The sequence below is a fragment of the Megalobrama amblycephala genome, linkage group LG13, assembly GCF_018812025.1.
Source record: "Megalobrama amblycephala isolate DHTTF-2021 linkage group LG13, ASM1881202v1, whole genome shotgun sequence".
NCBI lineage: Eukaryota > Metazoa > Chordata > Actinopteri > Cypriniformes > Xenocyprididae > Megalobrama > Megalobrama amblycephala.
In genome coordinates, this window is record NC_063056.1 from 7,073,034 (window position 1) to 7,081,744 (window position 8,711).

The following is an 8,711-nucleotide window of genomic DNA, read 5'->3' on the forward strand; positions in this document are numbered from 1 at the left end:
ACATCAGTGGCATTATATTAACACAACAACTTGCGATATTGCTCGGCAACCGGAAACAACAAAACTCAACTGAACTTGTTTGTCATGTACTGTACTGTCATATTATTATTATTATTATTATTATTATTATTATTATTAACAACAAAATCTCTCCTGGATGACACTTCAGCCACCCCACAACATACTGCCAATTCCTACGCCTCCCTTGCCCCTAGGAGTGTTTGTTTGTCATATTGGGAATTAACAGTGACACATTATCGTAATAAACAACCGCGGACTCCAAAGACCATGTTCTCCACCTCCCTTCTGCTCCCCTCCACACCAAAATCTCCTTGAGGGAACTAGACTGTAAAACTTTCACCTCCATCCCCTCCCCTTCTCTTTGCTTGGAAGGAACTGGCCTTTGTTCAGCGGGCGAGGGACCCCTCCAATAGACCCTGCCTCCCCTTCAATGTTCCCTGTGGAGTATTGTTAAAACAAAGCACCCCCCCCACACACACATACACACACACCCCCTCTCTCTCCTTCTCCCTCTCATTCCATCTATGCCCAGGCCTTAAAACCAGCACACTTTGCATGAGAAAAAGCGATTAGTCTTCAGATGCTGTGATGACAATTGGGAAGTCTTTCAGGCCTGCCTCAAATTTACTCATAGAGTTGAGTCTCCTCTTTTGTTTTTCTAAATAGGGACATTATTTATCTCAGGGAATAGGGAAGCAAAGGCTTTGACATTTACTTTTAAAGTACTCAAAGGCAACAGAGAAGAGTTGAAAACATGGAGAAGAAGAGCCAAACAGGAGAGGAGATATACTTAGGGATTTTGGGAGAACACATGCCCTGGCACAGACTGTTTTTATCTTTCTACATATGAATCAGGTATTCAGCTACTCTCCTGGCATTGATATCGCTCAGGGTTAAAGGTTAAGTCATTAAAGTTGTCATTTTTTTCTTATTTTAAAAAATGTATCATTTAATTTTATTTATTTATGGAATGCTTTAATATATCATTTTTTAAATGGATACATTTAAATGGTTTATGTTTATTCTTTATGTGAAAGAACTAAATGCTCTAAAAATCCTAACCATATTCTTTTTTTAAATATTTACTTTTTTTTTTTTTTTACATTTTACAGTTAACATTTTCTTCACTGTATTTTCATTAATTTATTCATTCATTCATATGTGAAATACCTAAAAATAGCAGCACTGAGACAAGACATTGATCACAAGAACCATGTTATCTGTCCCCTCTATGTGTGTGTGTTTGGGCGTTTTCACTTTTGTATAAAATACCTCACATCAATGCTAACATACTGGTACATTTACAACAACACTCATTCACACACAACCACTCTGTCACAACTCCTTAACACACCCTGCCACCAAATGGGGAAGTACTTAGTTCTCTTGTTGCTGCACTTCACACACAGGTTTACAGATGGTTTTACGGATGGCAAATTAAAAAGACAAACCAAGAAGTTCTTGCAAACACACAGTGTGTGTTGTTTGCAGCTACCTACTTGAGAAAAGAAAACATTAGCATTGTCCATGACGCACACACATGTATGCAAGTAGCACCCTGCCTGAAAAGACCAGCATGAATTTCTCTGGTGGTTCGGACTGCTTTATGCTGGTTAACAGGCCTACTGGTTATGCTAACATCTTTTCTGCATGGCAAGCTGAAGATCCACTTAAGAATAACATTTCTCGAGGACTCTTTTTCTGGTGGAATCACTTGTTTTTTTTTCTGCCACTGCTAATGCTTCTCTAAAAGGGTAAATGGCCAGGCTAATTCGCAGGTCAATTTTGAGTTTCAAGAAGCCAGTCCTGTAAGTGAAAACAGATTGTCACTCTTTGGTATGAACCTGCTCATCCTGCAGGCTGTATGTGAATGAGAGAAAAAAAAAAAAAAAACTAAGAATGAAAAACAAAACATGAGTGAGAGAGATAAGACTTTAAAAATAAAAAATGCAAGAAACAGAGGACCCAAAAGTATTTGGACACTTAAAACCTGAAAGTCTTTATTTCAGGTGCAAAATATCATACCAAGCATTTATTTTAAAGACAGACAGCACAAGCAGACAAAACCGTTTTAAAGTCACAAATTTAAATGAAAGTAGCAAAAGAGATTTTCTTCCATATTCTGACGAATAGCTGATTGTAGCGGATTATCAAAAATGAAGAACTGTAGAGTGGGGACCTGGTTCTATGCATCGGTTGCTGATTGAAAGTTGAGATGGCCGTTGCACTCAAACATGGAGGCAGATGAACGTGAGCTAGCAGAAGCAGGTTTAAGCGGACTAAATGATTGTAGAAGTCCTGCATACATCACAAGAAGAAGTCTGCCATTTTCACCAGAAGGTCCAGTTACAGTATGATATTTTGCTTAAACATTACAGGTCAAGTTTTTTTTTACATGAAACATACATGGACAAATCATTCACAATACGATCCATAGCATGCATTTGGAAAATAGGATTAATTTTCATTTCATGTTGACTTTAAATGATCACACAATGTATTGCTTGAAATTAAGGATACTTCGACACTTTCTGGTTGTCAAACATTAGTGTAACATGTTCATAGTTATTGTGATGAATTACACTCATCTAGAACACATTGGTGGACTTGAGGAGAAATTACTTCATGGTGGGACCAATTAATTATTATTATTATTTTTTTTAAATGGCTCTGGAAAGTGAAGTTATCCCTGAAAAAAAGGTCTTGGTGTGATATTTTGTATCTTATAAAGTGATATTCACACATTTTGTACATTCAAGTATGGCTTAAGTGTCCAGACATGTCCATATATTTTCAGAGCCACTGTATAAAGAGAGTGTGAAATAGTAAAAGATAAAATGAAAATGGAGATAAAGCAAAAAGAAAGAGAGAAAAGGCAACAGAAAGAAGAGAAGGAAGGGGTCGTCCTGACATAGAGGCAGATCTGAGGCATGCCCTAAAGGGATGACTGGGCCTGGGGATTAGAAGGGGGTGAAGAGAAAAAGGAAGAGAGAGAACTTGAGAGCAAGCCCCCTACAAAGCTAGAGACCCCCTCCACTGAGACACAAATATAGATGAACACTTTTGACGTATCTCTACTTATACACAACTACTCAACTTCTGATCCGATGTGGCCCACGAGCCGACACAACCCACAGCTCAAGAGTAGCGCCCCTTTTTCTCAATTACTCACTTTCACTTGTTTCCCTTTCCTCTTTCTTGCTCTTTGTGTCCATTTCATTTGATGTTGAACCTATCAAAGTTGAGAATCATCAAAGTGAGAGGTTTGGTTGGAAGTCCTGGCTTGTTGACAGCGGCAAGTGGAAGCAGAGCACCACAGTAGCGCACAACAAAGGTTTACGGGCAATTTTAGATCAGGTGCTGCTTGTTAGGGTCAAAAATGCTAAACATGGCCAAACACATTGGATACTTTGAGGGGAAAAAAAGCATTTTATTTCAAGATATACAAATTTGACAACAGTTCAGGCAGTTAGATTCTTGATGATATACCACATGCGCAAAAAGCCTACTAGTCACCTCATGTCACTACAGATCTATCATAACAAATCACTTTACCTAAAAGCAATCAGCCCGACCAGGGTTCCAAGATATCAGACTCACAAAAACACTCTTTACTGCTGCACCACAAACCACAGCATGAAAAAAAAAGCTCCCGAGAGCACTTCTAGTATAGCAATGTGCTATTGGGCGTGCAGAGACTCACAAATTTCCCATTCATTTGTTCCTTATTGGTTTGGACAATAAGCAGAGCGCTATTCAAACCCACATTAGCATCTCAATGCCTCCCTGTTAGTCATTTCATTCATCTCATCTCATCTCATGCACCTAATGACAGGTAAAACTGCTTTACGATGCTAAAGCACCCTGAGGGTGAAGGGTACAGGCATCCCTCTCCAATGCCGGGCCTAATCTGAGGGTTTTATGCACATGGAGTAAGTGGAAGGAGGGGGTAGGATGACATTGAGGATAATCGTATGTCATCTCCGCTTGTTAATATTAGCCGGTGACACAGTATGCTCAGTACGGCAGACAAGAAAAGGGGAGGCTGGCAAGAGTGACCTGCTAACCTTCGGTTCTGTTCTGCAATGCAGCCTTGCATATATGAAGTGTGATAAACTCCAGTTTGATGAGTGACTCTGAACAGATGAATACTTTTTTAATCTGGTCAACTCCACTCACAAGTGAGGATGAATAATTCATGATGAGGCGAGTGTTTTTGCAAAATTACACCTGTTTGATCAAAGCATTGCAAGTAAATATTTATGGAATTATTTTTGATTAAAGTATAAACATTCTACAGATTTTTTGAAATCTGTGATGCATACTGAGCAAATGCAACCATAAACATTTAAATTAGGTTATTTACAAAGCTCCAGTGAAATTCATATTCCAATAACCAAATCTTCAATTTTAAACCAAAAAAATTATCAAAAAAATGATTTTTAAATAAATTCCTGGATTATATAATATAATATCTAGTTTATATTAAAGAAAAAAAAAATGTTTTTTTCTTCTTCATAGCAACGAGGTACAATTATTTCCCCAAAAGACAGAAGCATGAGATAAACACTGACTTGAAAACTCAAGCTGTGGATTTTTTCTAATCACACTGAAGCCTGTCTTATTAGAGAACAATGTCTTATTATCATCACAGAGCTTGAATTGAAGAACTCAAATGAATGCTTATTTCATACCAACATTAACTACAGGCAGACAAAAAAGCATAAATCTCTGCTATGGCCGACCGTAAATTTGACATGAAAGACAGATTACAGATTGTTTGACATATTTCTTTACCCTGTTTGATGTCATGCAAATTCATAGGTCACCGTATAATAACTGACATATCATAAAGAGTATAATATAACAAATTATTAATTGCACTTAATATATGAGAAAATTGTACAGCCATGGGTCAAATATATAGTAGCTACATACAGATTTCTATACAGACAATTCAGTGGGAAACCACTCTCATACATAAAAGGCAAATGCAATAAAGTAAAAATTAAAAAGAGAGAGAGGAGAAAAGAAAATCAAACCTCAGACACGCAAAAATATATGCAGAACGAGCAGACCTCATTTACTTTAATTGCCAAAAAAGCATCAAGCAGGCTTCACTTTATACTTTAAATGTATGTTGCTGTAATAAATTATAATACAAAACAATATCATGTGAATACGTTCATTTCTATTAACATGCTTGCAAAAAAATAAAAATAAACCCACGGTAACATAAACGTTCAAAGTGTGACGGAACGTTTAACTGAACTGAATATTGAATTTAAATGTGATACTCTATGTCCTCAGTTAATCGCGCGCAGGTGTCCGGAGGGGTTTGGCGGGACACGGACGTTCTGAAGCTTCGTCTACAAACTACAAACAAGTCTTTCGTGGCATCAGTGTGTGAAAAGTTTTAAAAAGTTGAAAGCAAATATCTACACAAATTCTGTGACAAAAAATTTACACAACATCTAAACGGTAAATAATGATCGTTTCCTCTAATAAAATCTTGGCTGCTAATAAGCAGGCTATTATAATAAACAGATTCACACAATTATTTCACTTAGGCTACTAATCTAGCATTTTATACCTATACAAAGAGCCGAAAACGTACAAATAGCCTAATAATTACTAAGTAATAATTACACACTCTTAAAATGTTTTCATCATTGCCATAACATGTTTGTTTCTATCTATTTAATTGTCGCAATAATTTCTGCTATTTTTACTCGATTTTATCAGTTTCCAGAGATGTTTTCTTAAGCATTGATTAAATTCAAAGTGAATAAAAAAGAGCAATGGACATACAGTATCACTGCAGGCTGTAACTTTGATTTTATTTACGAAATTAAAATTCTGCAAATAAACGTTAGTTTTCAATTTTAATTTGTTCAATTTTAGAACTCTTACTCCACCTAAATAGTGCTAGATAAAATATTTACATTTTACCATTGCACGTAGCCTAATTATTTTAAAATGTTTGTTCGCCCTATTGGGTACATCAAAGAGCCAAATTTATTTTTTTTCTAATATGATTCTCGTTTTTGAAACAAGATGAAAATACGAGAAACATTCTTACGTTCTGCTTTCTGTGCTAAAGGGAAAAGAACACTTATGCGGGAGCCCGAACTTTTCTTCAGGACTATTTACAATAAAAACTCTCTTAAGCATTTGGGAATATTTAACTGTTGCAAGGACACACTGCACTGAAACCAGCTGCACTTTGGTGGGTCTCGTTATTTACAGATACTTATCAATGTGAAAAGCATAAAACAAATGGACACTTTCAAAACATTTTAACAGACCAATAGGGGCCGCAAGTTTGACAATAAGAGCCAATAAGTTTGCAAAACGGCGCTGTCGAACTTTGTATAAAGCAGAAAACTCAAATAACAGCCACCGACCGCTGCCAATAAACTATGTTTATGCCTTTGTCCTATTGATTTCATGTAATCATTTGCACCAGGCTGGCAGGAGTATCGCATTTCACATTTTACATGACTCTTCCCCCCTCTTCTTCGGTTTGCAAAACTTTCATGGAACCAAAGAGGCTGAAAAAAAACCCCGACACATTTCATGCACTTACTCGTTCAGCTATTGTGAAACTTTCTGTCCTCTCCTTGCAGACTTTCTTCTCGCTCGCTAGCAGATGCTTGTTGCAAACAGACTCTTGGCTTCTTCACTTGAAACTCCAAAAACTGCTCTGCGGACTTTTTTCTTTCTTCCCTCGTCTTCTCTTTCTGTCCTATGTGCGCTTGGCAGGAGCAGCACAGCACTGAACTAGCGCCTTGTCTTTGCCCATACCTAAAGTCTAAACACAAAAGTACAGCGACTCGTTAAACTTCTATATGTTTATCGCGGTAAAGACCGTAACGCAGAGTTTCTCGGGGAAGGAAGATTTGAGTTGTAGAGCCCCAGCTGCCCTTTCCCTGTGCCTGACTCCTCCCTTTCGGAGAGCAGACACACTGCCTCCCTTCTTTTTCCTTCTGCCCCCTTTTTCCCTCCCTCTTTCCTTGTCTTATCCCAGCGATCCTTCCAGAGACGGTGCAGTCATGTTTGAAGAGGGAAAGCGAAATGGTCACTTTACAAATAGGCTATGTGTGCATATTTATGTTAATACGTAACCTGCAACTTGTAAGTGTATTTTTTAATTTCTACATAACATGTGTAACACTGACACTGTAATGAAAAGTGATACCAAGCAAACATTCAAAATGACACTTTGGACAGCTGTGGATGCAGCAACTTCTTAAAAAAAGGATTTGTTGATATTTGGATTTGTAAACTAAATGTTATAATGAAGCCTGGGAGAAAATTACACAAGAAACTACAACATAAAACATTCAAAGCTTGTTTCAAATGGTTATTTCACATTATTTTCCAACATGTATAAACTGAAGTTTTAAACAAACCCTTTATAAGAACAGTAAGCAGCTTTGGGTGCAACATTTATAGAGGTTTGGGGTTCATTAATAATTCATTGAAAAATTTTAATAAGTAAATTAAATATGGTAATGAACTTACATTCTTCACCAACAAGAAGAAAACAACAACAAATAAAACTAAAACTAAATCAATCAATATAAAGGTTGTTTCAGATGGCTCTGCACTGCCAAGCACAAATTCAACAAGCATTCACTGAAATTTCTCAGGTAAGAAGTAAAAAATAAATAAAAACAAAATCTAAACTTTATTTAAGTTGACCTGCATTTTAACATAACAAAAAAATACAGCAGTTAGCAAAATATAAATTTCACTGACTAAAATGTTAAGTAATATTTAAGATAAAGCTTTAACTATACAAATGGCTTGGATGTAATTTTTTTAGGCAAATTCTCTTTTACAAAGCTTCATAATCAGTGACCTCATCATGAAAAACAAGAAAAGTATGATTAAAAAGAGGGTAAAACTAAGACATGTTTTACATTACATCGATTAGTTGTCAACATCTATACTTTAACACTTATCATGCTTTGAAACAGGGATTTATTTTTAAGTAGAAGAATTTAATAAATATTTTAGCATATTATCACCTCTGACAACTCAAATCTAACAGCCTTTACATGTGTTTTAAACAAAATCCGCATTTTTGCATAGAAGTTGGAAGATTACAGAGTAGAAGTTGGTAACTCTGTGGGCAATAAGCCTCAAAGACCATGATGTTCACAAACGTTGAAAGGAAAACTGTGCCTCCTAGGGTAATTCCTAATCAATATACATAATCAATATACAGGGAAATTAGGCTGTTAAAAAAGACCTTCTGGGCTCACCATCAATCAATGGGGCAGTAACTGTTTTTTTCACAGTTGAAAATCACACTCTAATCTCTTAAGCACAATCTGACTGTGTGTGTGGTCGACAAGTCAAGTCCAGTAGAGTTCATTTTATGCTGAAAAACTTCATGGTTGTGCAATTATAAAAAATTTACCCTTAAAACTATTAATGCTGATCTCATTTGTATTCAAAGCAATTCACACAGAAATTGTCCCTTTTTTAAGCTTTTCACCTGAATCCAAAGAAAACCAATATAGCACAACCAGTTAACCACATGTACAACAACCACTTAACCAATGTATCCTGCTTCAGATTTATAGTTACCAAAAAAAAAGGAAAATCCTCTGACCAAGATTATCTATTATCATAACATCTAACATTTATACAGTATATGCAAGCTACAAAAGCCACAT

General features: G+C 36.3%; 1 protein-coding gene across 1 annotated transcript in view; it reads right to left on the reverse strand.

Moving 5' to 3' along the window:
• gli3 (GLI family zinc finger 3) overlaps positions 1-7,008 on the reverse strand; it is a 201,444-nt gene extending 194,436 nt beyond the window's left edge. Inside the window, exon 1 of the mRNA XM_048153717.1 lies at positions 6,611-7,008. The gene's annotated coding sequence lies outside the window, so the exon portion shown is untranslated. The remainder of the gene's footprint in view (positions 1-6,610) is intronic.
• Between the last annotated feature and the right edge of the window lie 1,703 nt (positions 7,009-8,711).